Source organism: Staurois parvus, unplaced genomic scaffold (assembly GCF_062004578.1).
Source record: "Staurois parvus isolate SC_StPar_1 unplaced genomic scaffold, SC_StPar_1.0 ptg000217l, whole genome shotgun sequence".
Lineage (NCBI taxonomy): Eukaryota > Metazoa > Chordata > Amphibia > Anura > Ranidae > Staurois > Staurois parvus.
This window is the reverse complement of record NW_028318013.1, coordinates 508,407-527,137: the sequence shown is the minus strand read 5'-3', so window position 1 is coordinate 527,137 and position 18,731 is coordinate 508,407. Positions and strand designations below refer to the sequence as shown.

Here is an 18,731-nt window from a genome sequence, read left to right as displayed (position 1 = left end):
ATTGGGTGTTCACTGCAATTGCACCCTTTTTCTATCCTTTTCAATAAAGAACAGGAAGTGTCTTTTGTCTGTTAATTAAAGATTTTCCATCTATCACTGCAGTACCATTTCAGCTTCTAGAAGAACTTTTTTCCCTTTTGATACACATATGCTTGTAAGTCTATTCATTGTTAAAGCTACACTATGTAGTGCCTTGAAAAAATATTCATACCCCTTGAAATGTTCCAAATTTTTTGTCATGTTACAGACAAAAACGTAAATGTATTTTATGTGATAGACCAACACAAAGTGGCACATAATTGTGAAGTGGAAGGAAAATGATAAATGTTTTTCAAAATGTTTTACAAATAAATGTCTAAACATACAGCCAGAGTTACAATGGAATGGTTCAGATCAAAGCATATTCAATGGTTAGAATGGCCCAGTCAAAGTCCAGGCATAAATACAATTGAGAAACTGTAGCAAGACTTGAAAATTGCTGTTCACAGACGCTCTCCATCCAATATGACAGAGTTTGAGCTATTTTGCAAATAAGAATAGGCAAAAATTTCACTCTGTAGATGTGCAAAGCTAATAGAGACATCCCCAAAAAGACTTGCAGTTGTAATTGCAGCGAAAGGTGGTTCTACAAAGTATTGACCCAGGGGGGCTGAACACAAATGCACGCCACGCTTTTCACATATTTATTTGTCAAAAAAAAATTAAAACCATTTTTTCATTTTCCTTCCAATTCACAATTATGTGCCACTTTGTATTGGTTTAGCACATAAAATCCCAATAAAATATATTTACATTTTTGGTTGCACATGACAAAATGTGAAAATTTCAAGGGGCTTGAATACTTTTTCAAGGCAATGTGTACATTATCTAGATTGCATTTCAATGTATTTGATATAGATTGTAGGTAGCTGTTTGCAAGGAAGTGTGTTCATTGTATGCATTTGTAAAACACATATAAAAGCATATTGTAACCTCAGTTTATGTGATTGTATTGCAGTTTTACAGAACTATTCACAGCAGTAAATTCAGTTTTGGAATGAAACACAATGCTGCTTCTGTAAGTTTTGTTAGCTAGCTGTCGGATAACCTTTGGAAGTAAAGCATATTCTGCATAGATAAAAAAAAAATACATATTTACACTAATATTATGTACTTTTATTGACAGTTTATCCTGATTTGATCTCCCTTTTCATGTCTTAAATTGGCCATACATTAGTAGGTTTCGTATCAACGTTCGTATGAAAAATCTCATTCGTGCATTCATAATGGCATCAGAGACTTGAAGAATGTAGTTTGAAAGTACTTAAAGTGTTACTAAACCCAGGACCCTGCATTCACTGTATCTGGTCTCCCACAGTACACAGAACATGGAAGTGCAATTACTTTAGTAAATATAAACTGCTAAATACCTTTTCTCAGCAGCAGTTAGAGCAGTCTTGTGGCTTCTATCAGTGTCCAGCCAAGCACTGGTTAAAGCTTGTAGGGAAAGTTTTTTTTCTTTCTACTCTAGAAGGATGCAAAACCCCTGACCTCTGTCTGACCAGTGCTGATTGGCCCTGTACTGATCACATACGCACTCTCAAGAAAAAAAACAAAACCCTCTAGCAATACACACCAAACTGAGCATGTGCAAAATGCCTACGGTTCAGCCTGTCTTATCAGGAGATAAGAGGTGGTTGCTTGAACAAGAGGAGGGTCAGAGCAGTCAGGATCAAATGGCTTTTTTACAGAATGCAGAGGATTAACCCCTTAGGTTTCACAGTGAGCATATACAGGCTCATTTTACTGTTGTGTTGATTTTACTGTTGTGGGTTTAGTAACACTTTAACTTTTACTTTTAACATTCAATTTTGAAATGAATGGAATTTCCCCTATGAAAGCCACAAACATTTACAAACATTTTTTTTTTGTCACTATGGTCTAAAACGATCATCAACTTGACCCATTAATTAATAGAAAATCAAACAAGCATTCTGAAAATAAAGGGTTTTTTTTTAACAAAACTTTACATGTGTATGGCCAGCTTTAGTGCATTAGGCATTTAAACAGTGAGAATGTGTATCATTTGGTAAAGCATAATATATTATTTTGTGTAAAGTACGGATCAATGTGTAAGGTGCAGAAACCGCTAGAAACCAATAAGAAATAATTTTTTATGAATTTGATCGTGGCAAGCCGAAATCTAGTTGCTATGAGTTGCAGCCAGGGGCAGACTGACCATTTAGGCACTCGGGCACTGCCTGAGGGCCCAGGGTCAGTAGGGGGCCACATGAGATGCCCCTGGTACCTTTTCATAGGCTTTTTTTGGGTGTGGTTTGAGTGTGGGCAAGGACACAGGGGCCCCATGATATCCTATTGCCCGGGGGCCCCATGAGTTGTCAGTCTGGCCCTGGTCACAGCCTTTAGTCATCACTTCTCTTTTATTAAATAAATGATCTTGTGGTGTGTTCTGCAAATCCAATGACCTATTTAAAGCATGATTTTAAATTTAGATATAAATGATCTCTCTGTGCTTATTAATGTCTCAGTTTCAGCCATATAGCTATGGAGAGGTTTTTAAAAGATGTATAGCTCGACATATAGCTTAACCAATGAATGTGGACATATGTTCCTACCTCCAGGGATATTGATTAATCTGCATTAGCTCTGTTCTTTGTGTTCTAAATATTTTAGTTTTTCCCATAGTACTTGAATGCAGGGGCTCAGCATTTTAATATTCATGCTCGGTGGAAGCTAACGACTTCAGGTCCCTTGCTTATTTAATCAGTTTTCAGGCTAATTTGTAATCTGAGCACTAGTTGCTTCCGGAGTGCTGAATAATATTGAATCTATAAAATCCTCAATATAGCTGTCAACCATGTGTAGCTTGCCGTAGGAAGTTTTCCTGAGTCTGCTGTGAAGGCAAAATGAATTATATTTTAATAAAAACATTGGTATGTCAGCTGGACCACTCTGTGTTCAATGTCACTTCAGGAGGCAGGAAGGACATGCAGTAATACATATTTGAAACTGTAATAAAGTATGGGCTAGCAGAAATGAGGAATCCTGCACTTAAATAGCGAGCACTGGGCAGGGTCAGGTTAAGGGGTGGGGGGAAGGTCAGTAGGTGTAGCTTCCCCAGGCACAGTGTTTGCATGTGGTGGGCTGTCGCAGGGCAAGCTGCACCCACCTGATCACATGTGCTCCCCTCTTCCATATGCAGAGTTGCAAAGGAAAGTGGCAGGATGACATTACTACCTGTTATGCTGCACTGGTCTTTGTGATCCTCCTCTCACATCTGCCCCAGGTGCCTGCAGGTGATATTTCATACAATTGTCTAGTATAGATAGGAGAGGTGGATAGCCAGGGACCAGTGCTCCAGAACAGGTAGCTATGTCAGGCTGCTTCTTCCTACCAAGATACATAGAGCTGAGCAGAGAAGAGTAATACTATAATAATGATCTGCTGCACTATAATGGGGGTGGTTGTGGGGTGGGGCTCACTACCAGTGGGAAAAGGGTATGTCACTTAAGCTCCCCACTGACCTGTATGGTAATAGATTGTTACTAGGGATCCCCATTGACCACAATGTAACAGTGTCTGTTATTGGGAGATCCCCATTGAGCACCAATGTAACAGGGTAGGTTACTATGGCTTCCCACTGTAAGGAAAGTATTGCTGACTCCTACCCTGTGAAATGCATACTCCTGACTCCTGCACTCTGTGTTAAATGTTAGTGAATCCTGAAATCTGTGTTACTTACTAGTGATGAAACGCTTAAAAACCTTCCTCACATTTTAATAGAGCCTTGCTCTTCTCACTAATGGAGACATCTGTGGCCTAACCTAAGGTAATGAGAAAGGGTTCATAAAAATTGGACCCAAGCATGGGAATACTATCCAGAAGGCCACACACTGTAGACCAACTCCAAGTGCTGCTAATTTAATATACTGTATGTATACATTCAGGGGCATGATGGGGAGAGGAGGAGCAGCTGTGAGTGAGTCATGTTTTTAATGTTTTAATTATTTTCTTCTCTTGAAAAGACATCGAATGTGTTATAAACCGGTGTTGGAGGCTCAGTTTCACATCCTTAACGTGGGCACTGAATGGCCTTGTCTGGGCATTGGTGCTGGGCCTGCAATTATCCAAGGTGTGGAATTGTCTTGCCGCTACTTACTTGGCAGGCATTCTGAGCAGCCAAAGCGTATAGTAATGTCCACATACAAGCAGTTCCAGTAGCCTGCCCCTTCGTCTCTCTATGGCCTACTTAATTGCTCACCCAGCCACTTTTCACTTTTTTGATTGGCAGAGTAAAAGTAGGAGGCGTTTTCACTGTATGTTCACTCAATGGCCCACCTTTTGTAATTGACTGCATCTTCACCCCCATTACTTTTGCTCTGCAAAGACATTTCAGCTTGTGGAATTTGTTACTTGAAGTGACAAGCAGAATTAATTATCCAAATCCAAATTTATTCCAATGGAAGATCAGGTATAATACTATATAAAAGAGTTAATGTGTTTGGGGCCAGAAAGTTCCCCCTTCATCGGGGATGAATTGCCCCTGGGAGGTTTATAGTGCCGGCCCCGTGCATGCTGGCACGTGGTATCAAGTGTGGAGGTGTTGCAGCGGATTTTGCATTGAGTTGTGGAGCCATTTTGGAAATTTTTAATCATGTCCCTGTATCGTATTTATGCCTTTTTAAAGTGCATTTTATAAAGAGTTTTGAACAAATAAAATACTTTTTTTAAACTTTTTTTTCTGACCTCTGTAATGGATTAATTGGTTTTCAATGCATTCCTATGGGAAACCGCGGTTCGGTTTACGAATTTCTCGCAATACGAAAAGTCCCGTGAATGCATTAAATTTGTAAACCGAGGTACACCTGTATTGGATAGTAATGGCAGTAGGATAATGCTATAGTTTCATTGCTACTTATCTGTTCCATTGTACAACACCAAGTACTACTCTCTCTGGTCAGTAATTGCTGCATAAAGTGACAGGTAGGAGCACACAGTAGCAGAAGATACAGCAGTAGATTAAGAATCCACTCACCTTCTGTAAATTGCCCAGTTGCTCTAGTGCCTCCTGGTTACTTCTTTGGCACTGCCTTACACAAAAGGTTTACTGTGCTCATAGTTTGTGCATCCTTGCCCTTAGTAGCAAAATAAATACATAAATAAAATCCATTTTAGATTTTGACACTGCCCCATGTGTGCTATCTTTCTCCTCACAAACTCATTTTTAAGGGCTCTATTAGGGCTACAGCTGTATTGGCATTTCACTATGAGATACTCGCTGCTTGGACTTGGTCTACAATTTGGGTCTGACTGAACCATATTCCCATGCTTGGGTCCAATTTTGATGACCCTTCACTCACAAGTTTAGGCTGGCTACAGACAGGGCAGATTTCTAATTTAATGTGAAGAACTGGGACATAGTTGTGATTGCAGCATGAAAATTTCATTTTATGATGATATTTTATCCTGTATTAAAACTGACATTCTAACAAAAAACGATAGTAGAAATCAGATTGTTTGACATTAGCACTAAAAGTACATTTCTTCTGTTTATTTGCGCATGATCTCACTTCACAGTGCATATCTAACACTATCACCTGCTGCTGTGACTAAAGATATACTGGGTCATCAGGATCATGAGTTGTTGCTGTTCTGCTTCCCAATATGACAGCTTGGGGACCTTATTTTCTACTTTTGATAAGCGAATTAGTGATTATTAGCATAATATGTGCAGAAGAATCTCTTTTTATCAAGAGTTAAGCATGTGAATACAGGGTGCACACTGCACCTGACACTTTTGAAATTCTCAAGCAGAGCAAGTTGTCATCACAACTTGCCCCATGTTAGGGACTCCCAGAATAATTTACTATAACATCTGCTACAGCATACTGACCAGATGTTGCTTTTAATAGGCACCATTCATCTGAAAGCGTACCCATGTATACAGCTTCAAAAACTGCTTGAGTGCATTGATCCATTTGATTCAGTTCATCCTGCCCTCTGGATAGTGTTTAGTTGGCATTTAGATCCCATTTCTAGTGTCTCATTTTAATGGGCTCTAAAAGTTCAAGGAGCAATGAATTGTAATAACTCCAAGCAAATCAATAGATACGAATTGCTATCACTGCCCAAACTACTTCAGAAGGAGTCAGTAAAATTGCTGTGATACCCCTGGACTGGCTGGTATAATTCCAATATGTTTTCATCTCTACCTTCTTTGTGTTGGTCTGAAAAACAAATCTACCTCAATCACCATTTTTTTTAAGAATGTGGAGTCTCTGCTCCCTCTTATGTTTTCATGAAGCAGATAACTACTTCTAACATCCTTCTTGAGACCCTCCTTCTCTTCCTCACTAAGCTAATTTAGCAAATTTTTTAACCATCGGTATATGACCTTTTTATCTGTTTTTGTCTTAAAATAAAATGTTCTTTATTTGATGAATATATGTTTTTACTATGCTTTGCAACAGAAACATGAATTTAGTGCCCTTATAAAGGAGAAAAGTTAACTTTGTTTCCAAATGGAATCATAATGTGGTTACCATATTGTTAATACAGATGATTTACCATGCTCAATGTAGCTATATCACTTTGCATCACTTTTAAACATGTTGCACAACCCCCATCTCTTCAGTTTCCCATGGGCCAAAAGGTGGCAGCCATAATGCTGGAGAAAAGCAGCTGTCCATTCTATAACCTGGCCTGTACACTGTGCAGTTAGATTTGTAAGCATGACCTGCTTCATCTCTGGGAATGGGAATTCCTTTGAACCAGCCATGAGTGCCAGACAGCCTTCTGCCAGGACCATCCAGAGGCAAAATGTGGTGAGACAGAGAGGGCCTCTTTTTCCCATGCATCTATTGAATGTACCCATTCCAGTTGGTATTATTCGGTAGAGTGATATGTGGCTTGTTAGGGTTATAAAATGCCAGGTGCCACTGAGAAATCTCTAGAAACATCCATGTGTGTATGGGGTGGAGTGGTACACTAAGCGGTGGGATGACCCCAACAAAATGTTGCTATTGGACCTGTTGATTTGTAGTTGGACTCAGGGGTGGACTGACCATTTGGAAACTCGGGCACTGCCCGGGGTCAGTAGGGGGCCCCATGAGATGCCCCTGGTACCTTTTTCATAGGCTTTTTTGAGTTTTGGCAAGGACACAGGGGCCCCATGATCCCCTATTGCCCGGGGGCCGCATGAGTTGTCAGTCCACCCCTGGTTAGACTCCTCCAATTTTGTTTTATATACTAGGTGTATTATTTTGTCTTTGTTGTATTGGGTATACTACACAGCCATTTTCAAGTTCCATGAGCAAGTAGGCTCTGTTGTTTCCCCCATAAAGCATTGCTGCACCCCCCCTTCCCCCCAGTCGTATAGTAGACACACTCTGGTACCTAAACTTCCTACTCCTAACATCCACATCTCTCTACTGACAGTTTTCCATCAGACTAGAAGCCTAAATCTCACCCTTATTTTATATGGAAAAGTTGTCTTACTAATACTTAATGCAGAGACTCAAGTAGGCCATACACTGTTTGAATTTTGACCTTTTCCTGATGAACATGGGTAACCCTTTTGACCAACTTCCACATGATGTCCCTCAATTGAAAAATTGGTGGAAAATTGCTGGACAAAATGAGGCTGCCTCCAAAAAATTCAGCCTCTGTTTGTGTATTTTGACAACTGGTGGGACTGGCTGTCACAATACAACAGCTGCAGCAGGAGACTCATCCATCTGCACTGTGTAGCTTGAATGAAGGAATCTATTAGATTTTAGACTGGACAGAAAAAAATATGTATGTGTATGGCCAGAATACATATATATCTTCTGATGTCATGTCAGGGGATGACGAGGGCTGTATCTGTAGCTTTTGAAACTTAATACATTACATTATGTTATACATTATGATAATTCGTGTATGTCATCAGTGCAAAAAAAACATATTTCTGTGATAGCAGTCTAAAGCATTAGTCCCATGAGAATTAAGCATGCACTGTTCTATCTGGTCTCTCCTCGGGCTGTTTTTTTCTTTAAAGGTCACATAATTCCTTTGTGATCTTTGCTGTATTTAAAGATCAGCAAAAAGAGCCCTTTGCTGCTGCTACATGTCACAAATACACACTGTCACCTCTCTCTACATACTGTAAATCTGTGCAAATATCTGTAGAAAAAAACTTGACAATGGAAAAATGTCTGTGTGTGTGTTTGTGTGTGTGTATAATAAACCCACATAAGGTAAACTGTAATTAGCAAATGTAACATCTCTATGATAATCTATTATCTTCGATAATTATGAAGCGTGAAATGTAATTGTTCCCTAGGCTGGAGCTGGGCAGCTCAAATATTCCTTGACTTTTAACCTGTTATCCAGCCAACAATTCATGATAGATAATCAATACTACACCTACCAAATGGAATATGGTAACACTAATCTGAGTGCTTAATTTATTTACTAGTTGAGATAAAGTGTATGAAAAAGAGGAACTTTCTTTTTAGTTTTTGATAGAGCAGGAAAGGTTAAACTTTCTTTCAATTTAATTTTTTTTTCTTTGCTGTCTGTGTCCGCACTGGACAACTCTGTTGTCACATGAGCAATAGGTGAGGGTAAAACATCCAATTGGGACAATTGTTATTTTGATAACTGTTTAAGGCTTCGTTTAAACTTGCTGCTTGTTTTTACCTCCACCTTGCTTCCTCTCCGTTCTACTCTAAAGTCAGAATAGGGAGGAGTACATATGCCGCAGCTGGGATGCTTTGCATTGCAGAGCGGTAGAAAATATCCTCACCCAGTACAACCCACTGAATGTGACCTGTTTAACTGAATAGGGGCACCTGCAACTGCGTCTGGTGCTCTATTACAGGCTTTAGGGTTTAAAGCAGGTGTTGAGGCTATTCTCACTGCCAGTCAAATGCCCTCCTGAAGTGCGGTATGAACACGGTTTGCTCTTAAGAGGACACTAGCCCTACTTCCTGGGATGGATTTCAAATAATTCCTGTTCAGTCACTTTTCCTGTCGGCATACTCCTTGTACTACCATGTCAAGTTTGGGTTATTTCACATTTAAAAAGAAAAACAAATCTGTCTTTTATATGAACCTGAAGTCCAATATAAAAATATATACATGAGTACCTATGTTACTGCACTAATGCCCTAATAGCCACCTAAAACAAGTGTATTCAACTAAAGTGGACTTCCTTTAAGGAACATCTGAATTCTAAAATATTTATTAGAGGTATTTATTTAGCACAGACAATTTATGCTGCACTTTATGTACAGTATATTGTACATTCACCAGTAGTATAATGTAACTATTATGTCTGGAGGAAAAGAAATTTAATCTCCAAACACAGAAAGGTTTCTTCACAGTGAGAGCTGTGAAAATGTGGAATAGACTCCCTCAAGAGTTGGTTCTGGCCAGCTCAGTGGATTGCTTCAAAAAAGGCCTGGATTCTTTCTTAGATACACAGAATACAACTGGATACTAACATTTATAGGTAAAGTTGATCCAGGGAATATCCGATTGCCTCTTGGGGGATCAGGAAGGAATTTTTTTCCCTGCAGGAGCAAATTGGATTGTGCTTTGTTGTGTTTTTTTTTTTTTACCTGGATCAACTGTGGGTATAGGATTTTAACTTTTTTTTTCTTCTATGGTTGAACTGGATGGAGTTTTGTATTTTTTCAGCCAGACTAACTATGTAACTATGTAATGTGGGGAGGGGGGTGTACGGTGCAGTCCCCCCAGGTGCAACATTTAGAGGGTCCCAAGCGTGCCGGGCCAGCACAAGGAAGCTGGTTCTGGGAACATCAGCTCAGGGCTGCCAACAGGGGGAATCTGCCATTTATCCTGTAGGGGGCCTGGGCGCACAGGGGCCTGGTCAGTGAGGGGGATCAGTTTTGCAGGTTGGGGGTTAATTACAGCAATGATGCCCTGTGTGTCTCATCCAACAGCAGCTAAAAGCCGGTTTCTCTCCCTCTCCCTCCTGCCAATCTATAGCTGCTGGAGGGAGAAACACACAGGGCATTGTTACTATAATTAACCCCTGCTCCGCTAACCTATCCCACTCCCTGTCCAGATTACATCGGATTCCCTCCTGTGTGCCCAGGCCCCCTGCAACTCTGCTGGCTTCACTGTCCCGCCTGCTGCTGTAGGTACACAGGAGCATCTATACTACAAACAAATGGCAACTGCCCCAATCTATAACTGGCCTTTGCTGCAAGGAGCACATGGAAGGGCGACGCATGTCAAACAACAAAAAAGAAAAATTTCCAGCTCAACTTATCAACCAGCCTGCAATCAACCAAATTGTCCTGTCTAACAGTTTCCGTTAAAAACAGGTTTCATTTGCACACATTTGCAAATACATGCGTAAGCTGCAGAGCCTCTTCACGGCACCCCAGTATATTCTGCAGTTCCTAACTCTATAATTTTGAGAGCCTCCATAGTAGAGGCACATGTATAATAATGTATAGACTGAGGGCAGGATAGCCTGGAGGGACCTCACTCCTCCTTAAAGGACGGGCAGATTGTATACCCAGCATATAGCACAATGGCAACTAAGGTGTCCAGTGACCCCTCACCAATATATCAGCTATACAAACAAATGTCAACTGCCCCAAACTATAACTGGCCTTTGCAGCAAGGAGCATATGGAAGGGTGACGCATGCTCAACATACCGGCCAGCCTGCAACTAACCAAATTGTCCTCTCTAACAGTTTGCATTAAAAATAGGGGTTTAGTATGCACGCATTTGCAAATAAACAATACATACAGGAGCATCTGTCAGGATGGAGAGCAGCGGAAGGGGGCGGTAAATATCATTTCCCGGCCCCTTCCTTTAGTGAATGAATGAACATCGTGTGTGATCGGTACCGATCAGTCCTGTGTCCATTGATAACTGAGCATAGTAAACTGTTTTTACTATGCTTTAGTTTATGAATGAACAGGAGCCACTGTCTTTTCAGATCAGCTTTGACAGAAAGGAGTTGAAGAATTCATGTCCTCAATTTCTTTCTCTCTCAAAGGTGAGATGTCAGGGGTTTGTTTAGACATATCTCATCAAAGACACCCCCCCCCCCCCATAGCATTGTACAAAAAATTATTTTTGAAATGTAAAAAATAAATTGTAAAAAATATTTTTTAAGCATTGCAAAAGCTCATTTTAAAGAAATTGTAAAAGTTAATTTAAAAATGTAAGGGCTCATTCACACGTGTTCTCTGGCCCATACATTGTAAATGAGCAGTTTGTTGGAGCCACCTGTTACTCTGAGGATGCAGCTGCTGTATGAACACCGCTGCAGGTCCTAATGTCAGGTGCCTGGGTGAGTGGGCCAAATGCATACAATCTGTGTTTGGGGCCATACACCTGCACCCCCACATCTGTCAATTTATGACCTGCAGCTGTGTTCATACAGCTGCTGCATCTCTATAGAGCAGGGGTGTCAAACTGACAGTCCTCCAGCTGTTGTAGAACTACAAGTCCCCTCATGCCTCTGTCTATGTGAGTTATACTTGTAAATGTCAGCCTTGCAGTGCATCATGGAACTTGTAGTTGGACACAGTTTGACACCTGTGACATAGAGGAAGGGACTCAGGGAGTGCTAAAAGCCCACTGGTTAGGGGGCGCAAACTACTTGCCTTTCCCCACGTGGTGACAACTCATGCTATGCCACTGACATTCACATCAGTCCCTGTCCTCTAAGAGTTTAAATTCTAAGGTCCCTAGCTCACATGCATACATACACATACTAGGGCCAATAACCTACCATCGTGTCTTTGGAGTATGGGAGGAAACTGGAATACCCAGGGGAAATCCATACAAGCACAAGGAAAACATGCAAACTCCATGCAATGGCGTCGTGGTTGGGAATCGAACTGATAACCTTAGGCACCTTATTGCACTGCCCTGCAATCTGGCAGTGTTTGCACATTTTGAAAGTATATTCCAATGCATTGAATTGTGGAAAGTGCAATTGAGTTAATGCAGCAAAAATCATTTTGTTCTGATCCAGACAACTTCATATTGTATACTTAAAGAGAGTTTCTGCTTCTCATTCATCATGCAATTTGTTAAATCTGTAGTCAAACAGGCAGAGAGGAAGAAACAATATCTCTTTTCTGCAGTTATGTAGGGCTTGTGTAGATGGGCAGAGATGATTTTCAAAAAGTAATTAAATTTCATACCAGCAAGAGATTAACATTACCTGTGCAGTGCAGATCTTACTTTGAACTCATAATGCCATAGGTCATAAGTTGGCCATCTGATGGTCAGGAGAAACCCTGTATTAATAAAGAATATGGTCTCAACTACGTCCATTGTATTATATGTAGTTAGAAAATGCCACATCTTTGCGGTCAGCTTTTTGGTGTTGCAAGGGCAAGTGTTTAACATACAAACAAAACCATCACACATCACTTGGTAAATGAGACTTTCTGTAGGTGGATGCTTGATTGTGTTGGTGCCTGACTTCATATATTTTTTAAAAAAGTATTTATTTTTATATTTCCAATTATATTGTTCATGTGTATAACCAGTATATACGGTTTGTTCATGTGTGAAGGTATCATATTGCTTATTTGTTTATATGTGTAAGAAAGTGTACCTTTCCATAAATAATTACTAAATGTGGATATAAAAGTGTAACTTTTAGTCAAAGTTAAGACTTTATAATATGATGCCAAGGATCTACATAATATTGGTGTTTTGCCAAGGTCATAGGGATTGTAGGTGTCTGGAATCCCCTTTTATAGAAAGAGAACTCCTACAATACTCTTTCTGTAATTTTGACTCCTACAACTACTTCTGTGTTGGTCTTGCAAAGTCGGAGCAACCATGTACAGAATTCTGAGGATACCAATGAAATGTTTTAGGAGTTGTTTAACATGGGAATTTAGGATAGTGTTTATACAAGTAGTCAGTTATCTGGACTGGAAGGTGTTCCGGGCAATAGACTGAACTGAATACAAGGTTGCACTCTGATGCCATCAATTGTAAAAATGTATTTAGGCAGCACAAACATGTATCCCTCACCTTCAGACCATTCACAGACCTACACTCTAATGTATTTTACTCAAAGCAGGCTTACTCGGTTTACATTTGACATGCACAGAACTGAAAATGAAGAAAATTAAAGCCGACCATAGAGCAACTTTCTTTCCTGCAACCACAGGTTGCAATCGCTTGATTCCCCCATCAACACAGTCAGTGTTGATGGTGGAATCCCTCCCATGGAGCCATTGTGTTCTTCCAGCAGGGGTGCGTGAGGAGCTGTCACCTCCGTGAGAACACAGTGATTACTGTTATCAGCTATAATAGCTGATAACAATAATCACATATAAAATCCAACAGGCTGGTTGTACCCCAGTTCATTGATTGATCAAATTTGGTACATTCAGCCCGCCCAACCATGGTTTGCATCTTGGCGGGTCCCTGCTGAACCGACCAATTCAAACTGTCTATGGCCAGCTTAGAAGTTTAAGGTTTTCACTTTTTTAATGAATAGGTAGTTTTGACAAGTCTAGATTTTTTTTTTTTTGTACATGGCACAGGTCGCTGTATATTGTTGTCATCAATTATACAATAAAGTGATACTAAAGGAAGAAAAATAACGTACATGTAATATTTACCTGCTCTGTGCAATGGTTTTGTACAGAGCAGACCTAATCCTTCTCTTCTGGGGTCCCCCCAACAGCGCTCCTGACTCCTCCCCCCTCCTGAGTACCCCCATTGCTTGCTCCGGAGCCCCACCCCCAGCTCTCTCCTGACTGGCTGGGATTGACAGCAGTGGGAGCCAATGAGGAGTTAGCAGCTGCTCTTTTGGCACATTGCTGGATCAAGATAGGGCTCAGGCAAGTTTAAGGGGGGCTGGGGGAAGGAACTGCACACAGAAGGTTTATTTACCTTCATGCATAGAATACCTGATGGAAAAAACCTTCAGACGTTATAATCACTTTAATCATCAATTATAGTAAGGTCGGCAAATGTAGCAATGCACATATTATAACACACTGTGACAAGCTCTGCCAAAAAATGTTCTAGTATAAAATAGTTCTTTTAAAAAGTACCCAATAAACACCTAAAACTTTTTTTCAGTCTTGGATAGAATGGAAGAGGGAGTCCGAAAACAATAAGAATGTGACAGAAGTTCTCTAGCCTTTCTCTACTTAACTTTAAAAAAAAAACATTTTTATTTCTGTCAGTCTTGCTGAAAGATTTCCCATCACTTCCAGTCCTGCGGCAATCTTTTAACCAGATAGGGAGTGAAAGAATCTCTCCAAAGGTGCCTCATGCAGCAGCAAAACCTGATAGGAGTTTTATTCCTTCCCCACTCTATTATGAAAAAAAAGCTTTGGATATAGAAACAATTGAACTACTTAATCACTGATGAATACCTTTTAGTATGTCTTGCCTTTGCCATTAGTATCTAGTAATTTATTATTTTGTTTCTGTTTTGCAGTTCACTTATTAAGGGGAGTGGTTAAGTGCTCACAGAGGCTTGTGAACTATCTGGATTGAATTAAGTGGCGTCAGAACTCAGGAGTTTAAACAATAAGAGTCTTCAATCTGTAAGTAACAATATAAACATACAGTATATAAATATTGTGTTTGGAATAAATGCTAGCAAGGTTGAAGGTTTTGCCCAGTGTGCCACAAGTGTAGACTGGGTAGATAAATTACCAGGACGGCATGGGCATGACTCTGCTGTTTTGGTCCATGTTAGAACCAATGACAGAATACATGGAAGATGTTTAAAGTGTTCCTGAACCCACAACAGTAAAATCAGCAAAACCGTAAAATCAGTGTATTGCTAGAGAGGGTTTTTTTTTCCTGGGAGGTTGCATGTGATCAGCACAGGGCCAATCAGCACTGGCCAGACAGAGTGTCAGGGATCATGCAGCCTCATAGGACAGTCAGAGTTGAATGAAAACTACTCCTAAAAGCTTTAACTGGTGCTTGGCCGGACACTGATAGAAGTCACAAGACTGCTATATACTGCTGATGAGAAAAGGTATTTAGCAGTTTATATTTACTAAAATATTTGCAGTTCCATGTACTGTGGAAGACTGGATATAGTGAATGCAGGGACCTGGGTTTAGTAACACTTTAAGAATCAATTTAGAGATATTGTCTTCAAATTGAAGTGAGGGGACATCCAAGGTTATATTCTGTAGAATATTGCCTGTGTCATGTGTAACACAGGAAAGACAGCAGGGGCTTAAACCGCTAAACCCATGTCTTAAGACTTGGTATAAGAAGCGCGCATTTGGGTTTCTGGCTCATTTTTCTTTGGAGTGCAATCTATATGCTAAGGATGGGTTTCACCTAAATCGAAGGGGCTCTTGTCTAGTGAAAAGGGTTATGGGAAGGAGGAGCTAAGATTAAGAGGCAGGGAGAGTTAGAATATAATATGGCAGATAAGTCCGACAGGGGTCAAACACTAATGGAGAGGGGAATGGGGGAAGATGGAGAGCTCTGGCAGGTGATAAGGAGATTCCAATGTTAGAAACATACAAACTATTTGCAATTACAGTACTATTTGTACAACATCAAAATATGGTTAATATAAGTGCAAAATGCAACAATGGAGTCAAGGGTTTGTTTACCAATGCCAGAAGTCTGTTAAACAAACTAGAACAGTTGGAAGCTTTGGTGCATGGAGAGAACTAGGATCTAACTTGTATTGCTGATTTTTGGCTTTGTTTAACAGCTGTTTAGGCTGTTAATATTTCAGGCTATACAATCATTCTTAGTGTCTAATATGTGAGAAGTGATTTATGATGGGTGATTAAATTACTCTGAAATGAACTGGTGTAATGGCAGGATTGGAATCTATTTCCTTAATAAAAGACAAGTTTATGGTACCATTTTATAGAAGCCTCAATTAGGAATGATGCTCTGCCTGACCTGCTAATCTCGAACAATGCATAGCTTATTACAAATGTTCATAAAAACATAGAAAACACTGCTGGGTAATAATGACCTTCATATGATTTAATTTAGGTTGTGAACAACGAGCACATACTGGAAAGATAAAACGCAAAGCAAATTTTATAATTCTAAGAGCTGCTGTTAGAGTACCAAGTGCTGATATTCAGCAAAAGCAGGGGTGACCAGATGTGTGTAACTGTATAAAGGAGAGTGGGCCTAAGTGCAATTATAATAGAATTTATTAATGTTACAGCAAAAAATTAACATCCACAAATCGTATACATGCAATAGTGAAACAAGTGAAAAATTACAAATGAAAACTAGGGAAAAAATAATACAGTAACTATGATAGAATATATAAAAAGCAAGGGGAGAGATCGGATAAGGTAGGAGGTGGAAGGAACAGTGTGTGAGATTGGTCAGGAAAAGAGGTCAGAGCAGGATCCAGGTACAAGGGGAACAAGGCAGTGGGATCAAGATAACAGGTGCAAGGCAGAAAAAGTCAGTGTAACAGGTAGAGAAGCAGGAATAAGGCAAAGGCATCAAGATGTATGGCATACAGGGGAAATTGCAGAGATACTATGGAAAACGAGAGGAGGGGCTAAAAACCCTCCCGGCAGCCAGCATCATGTGGGGACGAATTGCTGGGATCTGCTGGCTACTAGGAGACACCTTTTGGTGTACCCTGGAACTACATCCTTCAGATCTGGGAACTGCAGGGCCACCACCAAGTGATCCAGATCTGACAGCTGCTTCCCAACTTTTAGACTGGGAGGGAATACTGTCATCGAAAAACACAGAACAGAAATTGAAAAATTTAAAATAGACTGGAAGTAAACACAGCACAAAATATTTTTCCATGGGCAAAAAGTTTAAAAGGCTTAAAGTAAAACCTATGTAGCTCATGTCCAGTGTTCATAAAGCCATAAAGAATAAGAAAAGTTGCCGAAGAGAGTAAAACCAACCCCAAATAATTCTTTAAATCTATTAATAGTAAAAAAGGCAACTTTATGAGCTCACTTTTAGAAAGATTTATATTTAGGCAGTGGTGTGACATCTATACTGATATGTCAGTGAGTAAATTAGTGATACACAGGGAGACTAAAGAGGTGAGGTATGGAGAGATAGATTTAGGTGTCATCCCCATAGAGATTGTTTTGGAAGGCATAGAAGATCATTAACTGACAAAGGGAGAAAGTGTACATAGAGAATAGATGTGGTCTGAAGAGAGAACCTGGAGGACCTCTTAAGAGGAAGGAGGAGATGGAGTTATAAGTGACACTGAAGGAGGGCTTAGATAGGTAGGAGGAGAACCAGGAAAGGGCGGAGTCTTGGAGGGCAAGGGAGATTTCTGAGGAGGAGTGGGTGGTTAACTTTATCAAAGGCAGCACAAAAGTCTAAAGTATGAATATGGAGTAGTGTTTATTGGTTTTATCAGTGGGTTGTTTTAGTGGGGATGTTTCTGTGGAATGTTGTGGGTGGAAGCCAGATGGTAAGGGTAAAGGTGGTTGTTAGCGATGTAGCTCATATGGCTGTAGGCTAGGCATTCTAGAAGTTAAGAAGTATCATAGAGCAATTAGATAGGTCCTAAGTTGTTCTGATTGGTGGGGTCTAGAGTTGTCTTTTTTAATAAGAGGGTTACCAGTGCATGTTTTAGCGGGGAAAATGCCTGGAGAGGAGGAGAGATTGAAAATGTGTGCTAGATAACATATAATAGAGCAGGGATTGACCATTATAGCTGTAAAGAAACAAGGTACAGGGGCAGTTGGTTAGGTGGGGGTCTGGGAAGAATTTGGCGACCTCTATTGAGGTAGAAAGGTCAAAAGAGTAAAGTATTGAAGGTGACCGTAGGTATGGTATGTTAAGCGGGGATATTTTGGCAGTGGGATTTCATCATGAATTGCATCTATCCTTGTTTTCAAAATGACTGGTGATTTCCTGGATAATGAATGAGTTAATGGGTGGAAGTAGTGGAGGACAAAAGTAGAGCATTAAAGACAGAAAAGAATTACCTAGGTCTGGATGAGAGGGTGTTAATGAAAGTGGAAAAATAGATGTATTTGGCAGCATGGAGGGAGGAATATCTTTTAGGAGGGAACAGTTATACAGGGAGAAGTCTTGCAGAGATCTGATTTCATACCACAGTTGCTTAAAAACATGGCTATGTCTTTTGAGGCTTATGGTGTCATCAGTTTGCCAGGGTTGTAGTGGCTGGCGGCCTAATACTGTATATTGCTGCTTCACTTAATTTTGCACACCTACAGGCTCTCTTTCATTTTGCAGCAAAGTTCTAGATGAAAATATCTAGTCTTTTCCCCTCTGTGCACCATTTGTACTCTCTCACAGAGAGAATATCCATCTTCTTCAGGAGGTAGTCCTAATTGGCTACAAATCAATACCATACCATTACATGACTCCTAACACCAAATTAACATAGAAACGATAGGCCAACATGTACTTATCAGCTTTTTTTTATCCATTTTCTTCATTTGGTGAAATTAATCTTCTGACGTACACATTGAGGTTCATTTATTAAAAATGGGGAATGCAAAATCTGGTGCAGCTCTGCATAGAAACCAAAGATTTGGTAAATCAATCCCATAGTTACAGAACTTGCTCACATCACTGATGTCAATTCTTTGATGATCTGTTGAGACAGGGATAACCGAAAACTGGAGAACTTTAACAAAGTTGAGTATATTAGGATCCTCCCACATTTTGCCTAATACATGAATAAAAGGAAAAATGCATCATCTTTTATTAAAAAAAATGCACATTATTGCACATATATATGCATACAGA

At 40.0% G+C, this 18,731-nt stretch overlaps 1 long non-coding RNA gene across 4 annotated transcripts in view; it reads left to right on the top strand.

The window, feature by feature from the left end:
• Positions 1-18,731, top strand: part of LOC149460901 (uncharacterized) — a 147,960-nt gene that overhangs the window by 73,110 nt on the left and 56,119 nt on the right. For all 4 annotated transcript variants that reach the window (XR_016312986.1, XR_016312987.1, XR_016312989.1 and 1 more), the window contains exon 5: positions 14,458-14,566. This is a non-coding gene — a long non-coding RNA (uncharacterized LOC149460901). The remainder of the gene's footprint in view (positions 1-14,457; positions 14,567-18,731) is intronic.